The 18,772-nt window shown below is 57.8% G+C and overlaps 2 pseudogenes; one reads left to right on the top strand and one right to left on the bottom strand.

Annotated features, from left to right (window-relative positions):
• LOC116279086 (otoferlin-like) overlaps positions 1-18,772 on the top strand; it is a 445,501-nt pseudogene that overhangs the window by 9,468 nt on the left and 417,261 nt on the right.
• Positions 9,570-13,934, bottom strand: LOC102544634 (squalene synthase pseudogene; annotated as a pseudogene).

Here is an 18,772-nt window from a genome sequence, read left to right as displayed (position 1 = left end):
GGCTCCTCCTTGGCCTGCAAGGCCTTTCACTCCACAGAGCCTAAGCGGAGCGAGAACTGTCCTGCTCAAGGACAGGAGCTAGAAGCGTGTCATCTGTCTGTCCAGCTACCTGCCCACCTGTCTGTCTGTCCGTCCAGCTGTGCCTTTCCTCAGTCCCCCGTACCTCCTAGTGACCATCCCTCCCTCACTTTACTACCTGCAGTCACATCTGCCCCACCCCCAGCTTTCCGGGAACTGCCCTCCCCCGGTCTCCACGGACTTGGCTGTTCCTAAGTTCAGGGTCCAGCATTGTCCCCTCTCCCTTGACTGCCCAGGTCCTTCCATCCTCTCGCTGCCCCCGCCCCGGGGACCTCCTGCCCTCTCCCGCTTTCCCCTGTCTCGCCAACTCCTGACCTCACTACCTTTCTCCCTCTGCCCACTGCTCAAGTGCTGCTGCTGCTTGGAGCCATGTCCTGGGCCACCTTCTTTCCTAATTTCTTACCTACTCTCCTGGGGTGTCTCCCCAAGGGGTCAGGTACCATCTGTGTGTCTAATGCGTGGACCACCTGCCTCTCCAGAGCTTCAGCCCCCATGATCAGCACCACCTGGGCAGAGAGCTGCTACGCGCAGCACTTGGCATGCACTGTGCCCTGACATGACCTGGGCTGAGTGCTTGACTGGGGTCATCCCATTTAGATTGATAGCCATGCCTCCCAGCAATGTCGTGAACGGTGCCCCGGAACAGTTCCCCAGGGTGGCTCTGGATCATTAATCCCCATGTCACAGAGGGGTAAACTGAGGCCCAGGAAAGAAGTGATTGGCCCCAAATCTCAGGCTTTTTGTCTCTAAAGTTGGCACTTTTACCCACAATGCTCTAGCGTGAGCCTCCAGCAGCTGGGAGCAAATCCTCCTCATTTATTCCAAGCACTTGGGCCACATTTCTTCCACCTCCTGCCCACAAGTTCACCAAAGCAGTGGGCCCTCTGCTCACTGCCCACACCCTAATTCCCAGGGCTGGCATGCTGAGGTCAGGAGAAGTTGGGGGAAGCTGCACCTGTGCGTGGCAGATCCCAGTGGGGAGGACGGGTCCCAGCCACGGCATTTACACTGACAGCCGAGTAAGTTCATCCGTTCTCAGTTCTAAGGCTCAGCTTATTGTAAAAGTTAACACCTCTCAAGTTGGGGCGCAGCGTGCAGGCAGCATTGTACTTTAATGGCGATGTCTGTGGGACCCCGATAACCACAGTGCACCTTCCAGCACCTCGTGTGCCTCGTCAAGCCCAGTATGAGACTCTAAGGTGGGTCATTGCCCCCACTTGACAGCTTACGAAGCTGGGGTTCAGAAGGTGTGTTGCTCAGGGCCACACAGCTCTCAGCTGCGTCAGGGTCAGCAGGGTCCAATGGTTCTTGCTTCTCCTGCTTATCCACATTTTGGGGCTCAGGGGACATGGCCAGGTTGCAGACAGGCGCTGCCAGGAGGGAGGGGCCCGGCACTCAGCCTCTGCCGGCCCAGTGATACCAGGTCTTGGGCCTTCGCCCTCCAGCACTTCATCTCTGACTTCCACGTCTCCCCTGATGGCATGTTTGACAGGATCTTCAAGACCTCGGTGAGGGGGGCACACTCCCTGTCAGGTGGCGCTCTTAGCTCCAACTGCACCTTTGTGCAGAATTGCAAAAGGCACCCCCTTTGGGTTGGCCAGCCACAGAAAAACAGACCTGCACCCAGACGCACATCTGAGCAAGCCGAGCACTGCTGGATTTGGGCCCCTCTCACTCCATCAGCCAGATGCTTCTGGAGAGTGTACAACCTTCTCACCTGTACCTGGGAGCCTGCAAATCACAGAAGGCAGGACAGCCTGATGCTAAGCCCCAGAGAGCCGCCCCTGCCCTGCTGGATGCCCTCCTGCTTCACCGTGAAGCTCAGGTCCCAAGGAAGAGTGAGGTGGCACCACTAGGAGTCAACCCTCTGCCCCATGGAAAGCCTCGGCCCCATCCCTCCTGACTGGCAGCTGGTTCTGCCTGGAAGGTGATTCACTCCAAGAACCTGCTGCACAGTGGCATCCTCGTGGGGTCCTTCAAGATGGATGTGGGAACCACGTGCTGCCAGCCTGGTGTGTAGTCGCATGGCCCGGTCAGCGTCAGTGCACACCGCTCCGCGAGCGCGGGGCACGCTGTCCTTCCCACCCTGCCAGCCCCTGGTCTCAGCCTGGCCAGGACCGTGAACTCGGGTGGGGCCACAAGTACACACAGCCATGGGGTGTGCAGGGCAGCAGGGTGCCCTGTCTGCACACAAACACAATGACTACCTGCACCCAGTCTGCGGGGTTCACAGGAGCCCCACGGGGTGGGCAGCATTGCCCCCTTTTACAGTTGGGGAGCCTGGACCTCAGAGCAGCACCCGGGCCTCCCCAGTCGCCCAGCTGGTCGGCGGTGAAGTTAGGCTTTGTGAGTCCCGACAAGGCCCCGTGGCCCTCAGCACCAGGTGCAGTGACGCTGGGCCCTCAGACACTTCCACTGACCACCCATCAAGGGGCCCAGGCCACCTGAGAACAGCCATGTGGGGCTGTGTCTACGGGATCCTGGGGCCAAACCTCCATGGGGTCGGTGACGGAACTCCGAGGGGTGGCCCAGAGGGCTGGCGACGATGGCTGGGCCAGGCAGAGAAAGTGCCCTTGGCCTGACAGACAACAGCTAAGCACATGGCCAGTCCGGGAACCACGGGCGCACAAGCTGGCATTGGGCTCCACCCAAGCCCTGCAAGTGGACTTGTCACTGGGGGTATAGTAAGGACCTCGTTAGCCCTTTGACAGTGACACTACAATGTGTGACTGTCACATCTGACCCTCACCAAGCAGTGAGGGAGGCATCAGCATTCCTCCCCATTCTACAGAAGAGATAAATGAGGCCAAGAGAAGTTGTGTCTCGGAGGTGCCACTAAACTACTAGGTTGAACAAATTGGCGATTCCTTGTGGTTCACACTAGCAGACACGTGGCTGGTGCACATTATAACTATCATTCAGGCCAGGAAGCTGAAGTTCAAAACCCAAGATTATACACATAAAAATCACAAAACCATAGAACATGGAAACTTCAAGAGACCTTAAAAACACCTAGTCCGATCTCTCTATGAAAGGACAGAAAGAATAAACCCACTCCCTCTTCAAATAGCCTTTAACTTTGAAGGCAGATTTTATGTCCTTTCTGAGTCTCATTCTCCTTCCTCGCTAAATGTCCCCCAGTTCAGCCAGTCATGCGCACACCTGTCCACCTGCCCGTGTATCCACTCATCCACCCACCCGCCTGTCCACATATTAATCCATCCTCTATCCATTTATCCATCCACCACCCATCCATCTACATTTTCAGCTGGCCTGGCAGCCCCCCACAAACCCTCTATCCGTCTCCCCACCCAGCCGTCTGGCTACCTGTTCCTATGTCTGTCCCGCAATCATCTGTTCCAGCAAGAACCTGATGCTCTGGGGCAGCCTAGGCCACGGCCCCCTGCTCCTGAGGTGCCAGTTCCGCCACCCCACACCCCAGGGGCATGACCGGGCCGGGGCTCGGGGAACGTGTGTCCTCTGGCCCAGAGGCAGGCGGAGCTGTGTCCCTAGGGCCGCTGGGCCCGACGGCCTGGACTCCAGGCGCCAGCACGGCGCTCTGCTCGGGCTGCGCGGCGGCCCCAAGGGTGGGAGCGGCCCGGGCTCGGGGCCCCGCTCACCGCCGCAGAGCCCTGGCTGCCCCGCGGGCCGGCTGTCCTGCCGGCCCCCGCACACGTCCCCACGGGGCCGAGGGGCCATGGGAGGTGTCACGTCGCCGTGGTGGGCAAGGGGGCCGACACCAAGCCACCCCATGAGGCCAGCCAGATGGACGAGGATGGCATCGAGGGGTGAGGCGCCCGTCTTCCCTGGTCCCTGGTGACCTGGCCCGGCCCTTCCAGGGGCACAAGGGAACGCCCAGGGTGGACCTGGCCCAGAGACTGTGCCCTCCCTCTGTCTCCCTCAGCCACACACTCAGAAGGACAAGCTGTCCCTGGAAGGAGCCAGCCCCAGTGTCCACGGACTCTCCACACGGACAGAAAGGCCTGGGGCCAGGAGGGCTGGGTTCACAGCGGACAGTCAGAAATGACAGTCGTTTGACATCTGGACTTCTGTCTGTGAGAAGCTTGGAAAAAAAGGGGCAGATTCCCAGAGCTGCAGGATCTTGAGTCTACACCTAGGAGAGCAAAGCCATTTTGTTTTCTGTGCCAATTTTAACCAGCTGACAGTGGTTGTTGGGAAATATTCTGGGACCTTGTCTGAACACAGTGGGAGAAAGTGCTGGGATCCAGTGAGTCATGACTTCGGTGGGCCGGGGAGGGAGCATGGTGGCCATGGGTGAGGTTTCTGTGTGGGAGACAAAAGATGTGACACCCAGCTAGGAAAGGGGACAGTGTTACCAGGATGGATCTTTCCCTCTGCAGTTTACAAAGTGCTCGTGTGTTTTCACCTGTTTCTCACACTCCTGGAAGGGAGCCTTATCCTACTCCTGGGAAGGGGCTGTTATTCCCGTCTTCCCAGTGAGGAAGCTGAGGCTCAGAGAGCTGGGGAGATTTGCCCAGGATCCCACGAGAGACCAGGTACCGTCAACTTGAGCATCTTCAGTCCTGGTGTGGTCCTTCTCAGCCGTCCTTCACATGCTGTCCTGGGCCCAAGAGGTGTGCAGATGCGGGGGCAGGAGTCTGGGCGCCCGGTCTGGCCACAACAGTCCTAACTGTATGCGCCGGCAGGAACTTGCTGCTCCCTGAGGGGGTGCCCCCTGAATGCCAGCGGGCCCGGTTCTACGTGAAATTTACTGAGCAGAGGGGCTTCCCCACACAAACACAAGCCCCATGGCCAACGTGAAGAAGGATTTCACTGGTGAGAACAAGGACCTGGTTGAACCTTATGTGCAAGTCATCTTTGCTGGCCAAAAGGGATTGGGGCACAGGCAGCAGGAGGCTGGGGCGTGGGGTGACAGGCACCAGGGTGCAGAGGGATGGTCAAGGGATCCTGGGGACAGACGTGAGGCAGAATCAGAAGCCACCAGACTGGACTTTGATCACCTTGGTGCGTTCACCTGTGGATGTGAGGAGAGATTAGAGGAGCTCCAGCTCAGAGGGGCTGGGGGCCAGGCCAGTCTGGGCCTTAGGGTTACCTCCCTGCCCCCAGGTCACAGAGACCAAGAGCTGAAGTGGGGGACACTGTGAGGGAGGAGGGTCTCAGAGGCTGGTCGAGGGGAAGAGTGAGGAGAGGAGCGTGCACACACACACACACACACGTGCACAGCTGCTATGAGCCACACATAACACATATGTACCCACTCACCCGCAGACACACGCGCTCACACACATGCAAGCTCTCACCGCCTCCCACCAGGGCAGGACCTCAGTGCAGAAGAGCAGCTATGAGCCAATGTGGAATGAGCAGTGGTCTTTACAGACCTGCCCCCAAATCTGCAAGTACATGAAATACAGACCTGGGACTTGGACAAGGTCAACGACGTGCCCATAGGTGCCCACTTCACTGACATGCTGAAGGATTCCAATGATGGAGACAACGCTGAGTAGCAGGAAGCTGGGGGTGGGGTGGGGGTGGGACTGAAGGGGCAGAGTCAGAGAAATTCCCACACAGGCCCCCACCATCCCACACCTCTGCCGGAGCAGCAGTGGGCTTGCTCAGGGCTTTGCCAGCAGCCTCTGCCTCAGGGGAAGGGTGGAAACTCAGGACTCAGCTCTGCACAGAGCTGCCTGGGCCTGTCTGAGCCAGGCTGCCCAGATTCGAAGCCCAGCTGCTCTGACAGTTAGAAGCTGTGTGAGCTTTGTATCTGTTTTCGCATCTGTGAAATGATGAAATAATGACAATCATCTATGTGTGCATATATATATATGCACATCACATACACATGCGTACTGCCCCCTAGTACCTATCTGCAGACTTGTGGGGACTTGGAAGGACTCACCCCGCCTAGGACCTGGGCACTGAACTGGGTACGGGATACAGAGCAAGGGAGGAATCCATCCTGTCCTCACGGTGCTCACTGGGGATGAGGGAGACGGATGTGCTACTAAATGCACAAAACCTGAGGCATGAGGCACAAAAGACCACACAGATTGTACGATTCTGTTTACATGAAATATCCAGAATAAGCAAATTCATAGAGACAGCAAGTCAATACGTGGTTTCCCAAGGGTGGGGGTAGGGGAGGGGGATGTCCTGCTGAAAGCTACGGGGTTTGTTTTGAGGGGGATAGAAATGTCCTGGATGGTTGCACAACCCAGTGAATACACTAAAAACCACTGAAATGCATACTTAAAATGGTGAATTTTATCTTACACGAAGGATACCTCAAATTTTAAAATGCTGTAATGTTTTTTATAAGCTAGGCCGAACAAAAACCAAACAAAAGACATAAGGCAGAATTGGATCCATGTTTCGCATGAGCCATGACAAATCCCAACGGGAGAAAAATAGTCGGGACTAGGAAATGGGAGGGCTTCGTGGGGGAAGAACGTTTAACAGGCAGAGGCAGAGAGGAAGGACCTTTGGAGAGGAGGGGAGGGGTCTGCTGAAGCAGGGGAGACCGTGGTGGCACGCAGCTATCCTTCAAGTGGCTTGTCAGCGGCCTGGGAGCAGGCACTGGGCAGCGGGCAGCACGACTTCGCGGCACAGACGTGGAGGTGGGTGTATGTGGGCGCCACCGCCAGCTCAGGCCCCGCAGGGAGTAAGGTGACACATGACAGTGCCCCATGTGCGTGAGAAGGCCACCCCGTCATGGCGCACAGCAGACACGAGCCCTCCCTGAGGCCCTTGAGAGCCTCAAGCCGCCCCCTAGGTCCTCTCTGGCCTCGGGTGACTCCCCGAACCAGGCATGAGGTCCTCAGCTCAGCAACCAGGAGGTGCAGGCTGGGAGCCCCCTAAAGAGATTCCCCCCACCCTGAGTGAGCCCCTCCACCCCCTGACCCCACCCGCAGGCGTGCTGCCCACGCTGGGCCCTCCTGGGTGAGTGTGTGCGGCTCCACACGCAACCACACGCTGCCCGACGAGCACCAGGACCGAAACGAGGGCCTGGGGGAGGCTGTGTCCTTTCTCTCCCGCCTCATGTGGGGCCTGGGGGTGGAAATCCTGGACACCTCCAACCCTGAGCTCACCGGCCCCTTGGAGGTGCAGGGGGAGCAGGCCATGCCCATCTCGGAGGTGAGGCCCCTGCTAGGGGGGGGTGCTCTGTGCTGTCCTACAGAGCCCCTACTCAGTCCCCTTCCCTCTCCAGCAGCCTGGGCCCAGGCTCAGCCTGTGGCCACCCTGCCTGCCTCGGGGACTGGACCTCAGGATGAGACCTCCCTGCCCAGGAAGCAGTGTCCCCTTCCACTGCCTGTGACTGCTGTGCCCGGAGGTCCTGAGGTGGAGCCCTCCCTCTGCCCTGTTCCTGGCGGTGGCTGTCCTCGCGTTGGACAGAGCAGCCTTTCCCCCAGGGACATCCAGGCTGCGGGGCAAAAGGAATTGGACCTTCAGTGTCCGGGCTCCCAGCTCCACAGCTGGGTAGCATGTCCCCCACCATTAACCCCCAGGGCCTGTCTGTGAGATGGTAGTAGGAGGCCTGGCCGCAGGCCCAACATCCCGGCTAAGTTCTCAGGATGCTCTGAACCACCTTCTCCACAGAGCTGCATGCGGAAGGTGGGAGAATTCTTTCTATTTGGAGCCTTTCTGGAGGCCTCAGTGATCGACTGGGAAATGGACACAAGCCCATCACCTGTGAGGTCACCGTAGGGGAGAGCTGGGCGCACAGAGGGGTCCTCAGGCCTGGGGGTGGTGCTGGGTGGTCACTGCCAGGCCCTGCGCCACAGCCCTGGGGGGAGGGGAACTTTGACCACTTCCCTCGCGTGTCCTCAGGGGCCCACACAGCACACAACGTCCATCCCTGAGTGCACACACGCCCCACCGGGTGCACCTTAGCTCCGCCTAGGGCTAGGCTGTGTGAGGGGCACAGGCAGGGAAGAAGCCCCCCCGCAGAAGGGAGCGAGGCCTTGCCGGGTGGGCGAGGAGAGGGTGGGAGTCCGGGGCACTTCCCAGGCGGGACCTTGAGCTCAGTGGTCATCGGGGCCCCAGGGAGGTCTCTTTCTCTGGCTAGTGCTCTGTCCTGTCTGCGCTGGTTCCGACCCCAGCACCTGCCTCTTTCCCTGACTTTCCCTCTTCCCTCGCACAAAGCTCTGGACTGGAGGGCAGGGTGGGGACTCTAGTCCCTTGCAAGCCCTCCTCTGCCTCCAGGCAACTATGGGAATGAATCTGATGGCCTGTCACACCCTCAGCAGCCTCGGCTTCAGAAGGATCCAAGGGAGGAGGAGAAGGTCGATCTGATCCAGAACACGAGTGATAACGAGTCTGAGGAGGCTGGGGACTTAGCCTCAGTCTCCTCCACCCCACCCATGCAGCACCAGATCACCGACTGGTGAGCCAGCGGGACGGAGGGTGCTGGGAGGTGCTGTCCGCTGCCCCCATCCTCTCATGGCCCACTCCCGCTGCCACCTCCCTGGGCACCCAAGTCCTCAACCTCCCACCTGCTCCCCACCCCCTAGGAACTTCTTCCATCTGCCATACCAGGAGTGCAAGCCCTGCATTTGCATCAAGAGCTGGTGGCCAGACCAACGCCGCTGCCTCTGCAGTGCCAGCATCATGGACACATCGCAGACAAGCTGGTCAGGGCCAGGCCGGGGAGGGAGGGGACATCTGGTGGGGGGGGAATGCTTCAAATGACCTCCCTCAGCCTGGAAGCTTCCCTCACAACACACAAGGCATGTCTGCCCAGCCGCTTGCCGTCGGGCGGGTGAAGGACTGCAGGAATGGCCCCAGCAGGAGTTCCTGTCCCCACCCAAGTCCCAAGAGCAGAAGAAGGTCTGAGGGCCACCCAGAGTGTCGTGTTGGAATCCTAGCCCATCCAGTCCTGGGTTTCCCTGGATGCCACTGGCCAACCCCTCTGTCTGTGGCCTGCACCGCTTCCACCCTTCACATCTAGCCCTAAGTCCCTCCCAGCCCCTGTGAGTCCACCAGACCACAGACTTAGGCCAGAAGTGGCTTCCTCCTTCAGGAACTGAAAACCCATGAACATGAAGGCCTCCAGGCTCTGAAAACAGAGAAACTGGTGGTTTCCTTATGAAAGGAAAGTGGGCTCCTCCACTCTGCTGGGGTCTATGGAGGAAAAACTGCGCTGGCCCCACGATTCCCATGGCTGCGGCCACCTGCGGCACCAAGGCCACGTCCCTCTTCAAGTGGACCTCGGGGCGGAGCCCCGCCACGGCGCCCAGGAGCGCAGGCACCCCCCGGGGCGGCTGCCCCTCGCCCCCCGCTGCCTGGCCCTGCAGGGACCGGCTGCGGGGAGTGGGCGTCTGCGGCCAGCTGCGGAGCCCCGCTGCGGGCCTGCCCCGGCCCCACGCCAGCTCCTCCGCGCCTGCCACCGCCATGTGTCTCCACTGCCCCCAGGATTCACTCAGCAGCTGCTTGAAAACTTGCTAAAAGTATCTGAATCAGACCAGTCGCAGTTTCGCAGCTGTTATCGAGGCGCTGGATGGGGAAATGCGCCATGCAGTGTGCATATTTTATTTGGTTCTCTGAGCTCTGGACACTCTGGAAGATGACATGACCATCAGTATCGAAGCGGGGAAGCCATCGTCTATCCCTGAAAAGGTCAGCCCACTTCCCAGCGGATTTGGTCTCCAGACCAACCCCGCCTCAGTGCTCTCTGGTCTGAACGTAGTCCTCTGTGACCTGGGACAGGGTGCTCGGGTACTGCCAGCTCAGGGCCACCAGGAGCATGACAAATGACAGGTAGATGGGGGAGTAGTGGCTCCGGGAGATGAGCTGGCAATTGGGAAGATTCTGTGTTCTGATCGTGGAGATGATCTGCCTTGTTTTACCAGAACATGGGTCGGAGCCAGGAATTCTGTGATAAGTCTCCTCCATGTACGGGTGTATTATAGCTTTGATGGCTGGCATATTGGTGGCATCCATCATCAGGGTGACTGCTTGCCCTTTCCAAATCTTCACCACCCCTCTGAACACCTGCTGATTATTGTAACAGGTGGCCAAAGTAGCAATGGCCATGACCTGTGGAATAGCGCAGGAGTTAAACACAATCTGGTTTCTCAGCCGTGAAAGGTAGGTGATGACATCGGGGATGTGGTGCAGTGTGTTGGCTATCAGCTCGTTCAGGCACTGCACAGCCACGTCAGCGCGCTCTGGCTTAGCAAAGTCGCCCAGCTTCTTCACGTACTTGCCCCAAACTTCTTGAGGCCAAAACTCTCTTCCTTCTCACTGGTCTTCCAGATAATCACGAATGATGTTTCTTTTCTGCAGGAACAGGCCCGTGGAGTTGGCACGCTCTGTGTCTTCACCAACTAAGGGGTCTTCAAACTCTGAGGCCGAGAATAGATGGGAAAGGCCAGTCCGCACCAGCCCAGCCACGTAGTGACAGTACTTGTCCCACTCCTGCGCAGACGTCACTTGCTTATCCAAACACTCCGTCATCCCAAATCCCATCTTCCAGCAAATGTCAACAATCACCGTCTGATATTTCTCAGCCAGATTTCTGAACTGCAGGGAGATCCTGGAAAAGTCCTCCAGCACTTGTCGGTCCTTCTCCTTGCTCTCCATGAACTGCCAGTCGGGCTCATAAAGGTACGAGTGGAAGTTGTGTAACAGGGGGACCTTTTTTTCGATGGGGGGACACTCCAGGGACAGTGCTCATGAGAGGTCCTAGGGCACTAGCCCCTCGTGAGCTGATGGAGGCTGGGGCTGTCACTCCTGGTTCAGAGTAAGAGGGCCTGGATGATGTGCAGGAGATGATCAAAATGGACAAGTCCTACCCTGAGCGACGACTGCAGGGCGTCCTGGAGGAGCCGAGCTGTGGCTGCTGGTGAGCGGCAGGGCTGCTGAACGGGGCGGGGGTGGCGTGGCACGCAGAAGAGGGGGCTGGCAGAGAAGGAGGCATTTGCAGGCCTCCTGCTGGCAGGTGGGCTCTGCTAAGCCCTGTTCCCCACTTTCTGCCCCAGACGCTTCCTCTCACTGGCTGACAAGCACCAGGGCCCCTCGTCCTGCACCAGGCTAGGAGGAGAGTGCCTCAAGTCCTGTGTGCAGGAACAGGTGAGGATGCCGCTGGACCACATGGGGGATGGGGAGGATCTGGAGGTGGAAAGGCAACCCAAGGTGGGGGGACATCTGCTCTGAAGTCACAGCCCCCAAGGGCAGCCTCCATCACAAGTCGTGGACTGAGCCCCACGTACACCCCCGACCCTGCAGGAGAGACTGGGGCAACAGGCAAAGACCCTGTGGGCACAGGTGAAGCAGCACACAGTGTGGGACAAGCTGAGGCTAAGCCAGAACTTGCTGCAGAAGCTGCACTTCCTGGCAGACAAGGTGTGCGCCCTGAAGGCATGCACAGAGGGGATGCCAGCCCCAAACCCCAGTGACCCAAGGCAGAAGTGGGGCTGCACAGGGGGCGCTGAGCCAGACCACCCAGGAGGCCCCTCCTGCTCTGACAGCCATTGGGGGACGGGGGTGACCAAGCCTTTCACCCTGTCGGGTGTTCTTCCCACTGGATCCACGGGAGGAGAAGGAAATCCCAGCATCAGGGGTCCTTCCCTCCGTGGGTCTAGGGCTGGCCAAGGGGCAGGACCTCTCCCTTACGGGCCCCCACCTGCCCACCGCAGGCCCACACAGCATCCCCGACGTCTTCATCTGGATGATGAGCGACGATGAGCACATGGCCTCATCCCGGTGCCCCCCACCCCAGGACCTGCTCTTCTCCATCGTGGGGGAGGAGCTGGGTGAGGACCACACCAGATCAAGGTGCTCTTCCTCAAGGTGCCGGAAGGGAAATCAGATTAGGGGGTGGAGGGGTTCGTGCTTTGTTCAAGGGGTCAGCCTCCCTTGGAGGGAGCAGCGTGCCCACCCCGGGTCTGGCTGGCCTGAGCTGATGGGGTGCTTAGAGAAGAGGTGGAGAGAGTAGGAATGGCAGAGGGCCCCATCCCATCCATCCTCCTTGGAGCTCTGTTCCCAACCCCACAGCCCAGTGGGATGGCTGCAGAGGGACAGAGGCCCTCTGACCACGACCTCCTGTAGCCCCCTGCCCCTTCCTCACCCCACGGGCTCCGGAAGCTGATCCCACGCCCACCCCCAGCAGCCAGGGAAGCGGGTCTTCGGCATGGCGGGCTGGACAGCGCAAGCCAGGCTGGAGCCCTGCCTGTGGCTGGGCCACAGCAGGCAGCGTGGGGACTTCCAGTGGGGCCTGCCCTGCGGCTTTGAGGGGGCCTAGGGGCCCCAGGTTTGGGCCTGCACTCCCTCCTGCCCAGCAGCCTGGTCTGCACCAGTGAGCGAGGCAGGTTGTAGCCAGGCCCAGGGAAGCCCCTGGCTCCCAATCCTCACCCTGGGAGAGTGCTGGGGTTGCCTGTTCCCAGCCCCCTAGCCTGCTCTCCCCACAGAGAAGCAGGCTTTCCAGCCCCTTGCCCGCAGGTACCAGGCTTGGAGCCTCTGTGCTGCTGACAGCAGTGGCCTCTCAGGCCCCTTGCCCGAGTCTTCTTTATCAATTCAAGTCAGAGCACAGAGGCAAGGGCTGGGGGAAGAGGGAGTGACACTGGCTTTGCGGGCACTGGGGGAGGCCTGTGAGCTTCTGGGGCCTGGGGAGACAGATCAGCCAGCACCCCAGACCCACAGAGGGAAGCCTGGCAGATACCTGGGGACCCGGGCCACATGGTGGAGGCTTTAATGTGCTTACATTCTGCATGGAGGACAGGGAAGACCTGGTAGGGGCTGAGGGAACAGGATCAGGAGCAGACCTCACATCAACCTTCATTTTAAGATTCCCAGAAGAGTCAGGGGTTATGTCCCTCCTGCCCCTGAGCCCCCTGGAAACCATAGTGACTGGGGGTGAGTCCTGCTCGGGTATCTGCCCACCCACAACCACTGATTATCCATCCCCCCCGCCCTGAGCTACAGGTGCTGAATGAGACCCTGTGCCCCACCTGGGACCAGGTGCTGGTGTTCAACACCCTTGAGTGCTGTGGGGAAGCTCATGAGTTCCTAGATGACCCCCCCATCGTTGTCATTGAAATCTATGGCCAGGACACTGGTGTAGGTGGGCTCCAGCACCAGGGACCACCCCAATGTCCCCTCACTACACCCGCACTGACGGCCCCCTCCCCCGCTCTCCCCTGAGCCCCTCGGGCAGGTGCTTGCTGGGAAGCTGGAGGGTTGGGCAGCCCCTCCAGGACACCCCAGGTGTCCCCTGCCCTGTCACCGCAGTCTGACTCCTTCCTGATGCTCGAGGACTCTGGGGCCTCAGGGAGGAGATGGGCCAGGGCATTCCGCCTCCCAGCATAGACAGACCAAATTCAGGCCCAGAATCTTCAAGAGATGTGTCAGAAAGGCCTGCTGTCCCCGACCTCCCCCACCCCAGGGACTCCCCGGCCCCTGCCCACACCTACCACAGTCAGCTGCCCAGCTTTCCACGGGAGCGCTGGAGTTGGGGAGTGGAGGACTGGGGTGCCACGAGCGAGTTCTAGACTAGAGGCAGGCGCACCTATTTGTAGTCTGAGTACCGCATCTGCCGTTCACTACCAACCTGGCCTGAGCTAGCCTGAGACTTGGTTTCCCCATCTATAAAATGGGTTGCTCCCCATGTGTAAAATGCAACTCCACGGGGCTGTGGGGGACTGAATGTGATCTGGGATGTGAACGTGCTTGGTAAATTCAAGCACTGAGAGGCCACCTTGGCTCTTTGTCGTGTCAGGGCAAAGCAGACTTCATGGGCCTGAACTTTGCCAAGCCCGTGGTGAAGGGGGCCAGCGAGGCATACTGCCCACCCTGCTTCCCGCCCCAGCTCGAGTCCTACCAGATCTACTGGCGCAGCGCCACCACGGGGGACCTGCTGGCCACCTTGGAGCTCTGGCAGGTGGGGCTGCAGGGAAGAGGGGACTGGGTGGGGGCCAGTCTCCTCCCCATCCTGCTGTGAGGCCCATTGTGATGGAAGCTGAGGATGTGGTTCTTGGGAACCCCGGCTTTTCAGCTTTCCTTGTCTCCCCAGGTCATGAGGCAAATAACTCACGAGGAAAGGGAGCTCTCCCCAGGCTCCCCAGGCTAGGACACTATGTCCCTCATTTCCCAGATTGGACTAGCAGGGAAGGCCGACCTGCCACTCATCAATGGTCCACATTACAAATCAACTCACTTCAATTAAAATATATGTATTTTTATATATACCGCTTAAGTACTTTAGGTACAAGCTTAAATAAAAAAAGTTTTTTAAAGCTATAGGCTAGTCTGTAACACTTCAGTATTATTGTAAAACGTGTTGATTTCAGAATTTTAACTTTGGCTCCTGCCTGTTTTAGAACACTAGCTCTCAAATAGTTTTTCTAATAAATCTACACTGTTTTTTGTTCTCAATCATTGAATGGCACATTTTAAAGGAATAAAACTAAAGAATGAATAACAAAAACTCTAACTTAAGGTTACAAAAATAAACCTCTTAAGAAAAACCACGCACAATAGGAGATCACTAAGCCTCTAATTTCCCACTGCAGGTCAAAAATAACAGCGTGCCCACTCGGGCCACACCTGGGCCACTGTAACGCAGCAGTCACAGCTGCCGTCATTTACCGAGCTTATCCTAAGTAGCGGGATGGTCTCCCGCTCGCTCTCCCCCGGGGAACAGGCGACCATCCGCAGCTGCGAGAAAGCGACGCATGCGCAGTGAGCGAGAGCCGCCCCCGCAGTCTCGGCTCCTCAGGGTTCGAGCGAACAAGTCCGCGTCCCGCCGCGCCGCCTCAGCCGGGCGTCTGCGCCTCCTCGCCCGCCTCGCTCCAGCCCCGGTTCCTCCGAGGGCGGCCCGGGAGCCCTGTTGTCCAGGGGGCTTGGCAACGCGTGAGGAAACTGCGGCCCTTCCCGGAGGCTCGGACTCTCGGCGTGGGCTGGAAGGCGGCGGCGGCGGCGGCCCGCGCCTCGGAGGCGCCCTGGGTCTGCGCGCCGCTGCATCCCGGGCCCGCGACCGGTCGCCGCGAGCGTCGGCGGAGCCGCTTTCCCTCTGCGCCTCGTCTGGTCCCGGGTGAGTTGGCGGCCGGGGGCGCGCGGGGCTTTCCGTGCTGCCCCGCCGACCGGGGGCTGAGAGGAGCCGCAGGGTGCCGGGCGGGGGCCGGGGCGGTTGGCGGGGGCGCGGGAGGCTCAGGCCGCCGGGAGGGCGGCGCGTCGGCGGGGGCTCGCTTGTGCCTGTCGCCCCGGGGCCCCGCGCGGACCCTGGTCGCCCAGGCATTTCGGGGGTGGGGTGTGGGTGCCGGACCCTAGGTTCCTTTGCTGGGGGAGCCCTCGGGTGCCTGCTGCGGCTTTGGTCTCCGGGGGAGGCCGGTCTCCCCGCGAGGCGGAGGAGCGGAAGAGGCAGGAAGTCCCCGAGACACGGAGGTCCCCTCGGCGGGGGTGGAGCTGCGGGAGCGGGCGGCGCAGCCGGGAGGGCACTGAAGGGTCGCGGCGCCGCGGGAGGTGGGCGAGGAGGCGGCGGCGGCCGCCGCGCTGCCAGCCCCTCGGGACGCCAGGGGTGTGCGCGGGTCGGGTCGGGAGGAGGGGGCGCCCTCGCAAGGGGAGCCGCCGAGAGGAAGATGAGCGCAGTCTCCCGCTGGCGGGTCACACCCCTGAGTGTTGGTCCAGAGCAGAGGTGGAGGGAATGTGGGAAACCCAAAGAACTTATGGGGAGGGGGAGACGCGGGAGCTGCCAAGTATTGTCATCTCCGTCGCAGTTACTTTTCTTAGCGTTTTTGTGCTTGATGGTTTTGCTCCCCAGCTCGGCTGGGTAGCTCCAGATTCGCTCCCTCCCATCACCCTCTCTGTGCCACATTGACTCTCCTGTGGTTTTCCCCTTATCCCCCACTCCTTTTCCGGTACGTAGTATTTTGCCTTCTGCTTGGTGAGCATTTGCTAAGGACAGGAGGCCTGAGCTTGTTGTGACCCTGAACTGCCTTGAACTCCTCTCTCTCCCACCTTTTCCTTTCTGGGATCTTACATGTCACCTGGCCATCAATAGTTAGCTTTTCTTCTGGAGAAATGGCGAAAGCACTTAGCCAAGATCCCTGGCACTCTTGCTTTATATTAACGAGTCCACCAAAGACACGTCGTTTGTCATGGATTATCACCTCTTTACTCTTTAGTGAAATTAATTTTTGAGATACAAAAGTGGCAAATTTTGGTTTGAGTGTCGGCTATTCCTAGGGTCAGCAGAGTGTATCCCTGGCAGCCAGACCTGTGACTTACCAGGAAATGCTTGACTTGGAGGGACAGTTCTTTCCTCAAACTTTGCTGATTTTTTCTTGAGTCTTTGTTGAAGGATTTCTTTTATAAGGTCTAAAGTTTTCAGGCTGAGGATGATGGGGGGAAAAAGGGTCAAAGAGCCTAGCAGTGATACTACTGAGCCTTGGAATTAAGAAAGCCTGAACCTGCCCAAACTCTAGGTTTCTTGTTACATGAGATGATAAACTTAATATTTAAGCCATGCGCCCTGTTCCTGTAGCTATTAGTATCTGATAATAGGTGTCACTCACTATATTAGGAATTACAGACATCCTAAAACAAAGCCATGTGACTGACTGTTAAGAAAAGTCTTTCATTACAGGTTGCTACGAGATATTGAATTTAGTTCCCTGTGCTATATACAGTATTAATTTGTTGTTACATCTATTTTATATATAGTGGTTAGTATCTGCAAATTTTGAACTCCCAATATCCCTTCCCACCCGTCTGGTAACCAAAAGTTTGATCCATGCTGTAGACCAGAAGTTGACACAAAATTGTAAACTGACTATACATCAATAAAACAGAAAATGTCTTTTTGCATTCAAACATCCTTTAGATGACACATTCATAAGAATGCGAGCAAGATCATCATGAAAGTTTCACGGCATCCTGGCTTAGTGGAGGAGTGAAAATCTGACTTAGGAATGCATTTATACCAATTATTTGAAAGTCTAACTGGGGTGAGGGGAGGTATAGCTCAGCGGTAGAGTGCATTCCTAGCATGCATGAGACCTTGGGTTCAATCCCCAGTACCTCTGTTAAAAAAAAAAAAAAGGAAATAAAAATTAATCCCCCACCCCAAAACAAAACAAAACTTGTTAAAAAAGAGTCTCACTGGTAAGTTGTTAACAAGACTTTCTCTGGCTCTGCTGTGTAGTAACAAGCCAGGCAGTGAACTCACTGAACTGCTCACTTCGCTGCTGCTGTATACTCTCCCTTGTGACCCTCTCACTTCTTTTTCAGGAACAGGAACAGAGGGTACACATCATTAAATAAGAGCATGAATATTCTGCCTCAAGTCATGTATTTTAGCCGAACTCTTCCTAAGTCATGGGTTAACTGACAGCACCACAGAATAATACCATTTTTTTAAAAAAAAGAAATGAATCAATTTTTAAAGACAATTTTGGAGTCCATGTTGATCTCAGACCCACAGAAGAGGCGAGGTCACATTGGAGATGACTCCTTCCGGCAGAGCAAAAGCAGAAACTGACACCTACTCCTGTAACAGTTCAAAGAGCTTTCTCTTAGGAACCTCCCTGAAAATAGTGCTCTTCTTAATCTGTTCTTGATAAATATCCACAGGGAATTAAAGCCCAGTTATCGTGTGTGTGTGTGTGTGTGTCTTGATAAATATCCACAGGGAATTAAAGCCCGGTTATCGTGTGTGTGTGTGTGTGTGTGTGTGTGTGTGTGTCCCCCACAGGTCGTCATGATGTCCAGCTGGGGAAGGAGCATGGAAAGGGAGAGTCAGATGGTGGAAAGGCAGCCCTGCTCATAGCCCCAGGTGTAGACTGTCCCCTTTGCTCAGATTTCTCAGAGCCATCACACTCATCCAGATATTTAAATAACATAAAGAAGAAAAACACTGAGACATCATTTCGGGCTGTAATTATCTAACTGGCCACCAACAGCAATTTAGAACTCAGCTTTGTGCACATGTTTATATCATTTCCATAGTTACAATGTAGTTCAAAGGAGCCCTTTGAACTGTCCTTGGGAAACCAAGAGGGACAGTGGGTGATGGGCACTGCAGTGACCCAGGCTGGTGTATGGGAAACCAAGGGCCAGACAGGGGACCCTGTGGCATGGGGGAGACAGTCACCCAGTGAGCACCACTGGAGAGGAGTGCCCAGTGATCACGCTGAGCCGCAGCCCTGGGTCAGCCCTGGGAGCTTCTTCCACCCCTCACCTTTGGTCCGCAGGATGGCAGAGTTTGACCCCAGCAGCAGCCTTGTATGCTCGGTGTGGCTGAGGGGAGAGGGGGAGCCAGCTCGGGGGAGCCCAGCCCAGAGGGAGCCACAATTCAGATGCCCAAGCTGGAAGCCCAGTAATCTCCATGACCCTGTCTCTCCTCTGACCCCCTCCTGGCCCAGACACCACACAGGCCTTCTTCCAGCTCCCCCTGCCTGCACCTGCCTTCTCCGAGTCAGAGGGATCCCACCAGTGAAGACCAGGTCCTGCCCCCTCATTCTAGGGTCCTGCCCGAGGTGGCAGGTGGGAGCTCCCCCACACTCCCTCACCCCATCCAAGCTCTGATCGCCCAGGCCTGGGACGGACTCAACTTGTCAACGTCCACCATCACTGTGTGGCTCAGGGGGTGGCAGGTGGGAGAGGGTCTCATCTGCAGGGCTGCCCTGGCCACCCATCCCTGAGCACTCCCTTGGGGAAGCTGAGTGCACAGAGAGAAGTTCTTTTCAGGCTCACTGAGAACAGGCAGCCTGGAGTGTGATGT

Source organism: Vicugna pacos, chromosome 8 (assembly GCF_048564905.1).
Source record: "Vicugna pacos chromosome 8, VicPac4, whole genome shotgun sequence".
NCBI classification, from domain to species: Eukaryota; Metazoa; Chordata; class Mammalia; order Artiodactyla; family Camelidae; genus Vicugna; species Vicugna pacos.
Note: the sequence above shows the minus strand (reverse complement) of the source record. Positions and strands in the feature narration are given on the sequence as shown.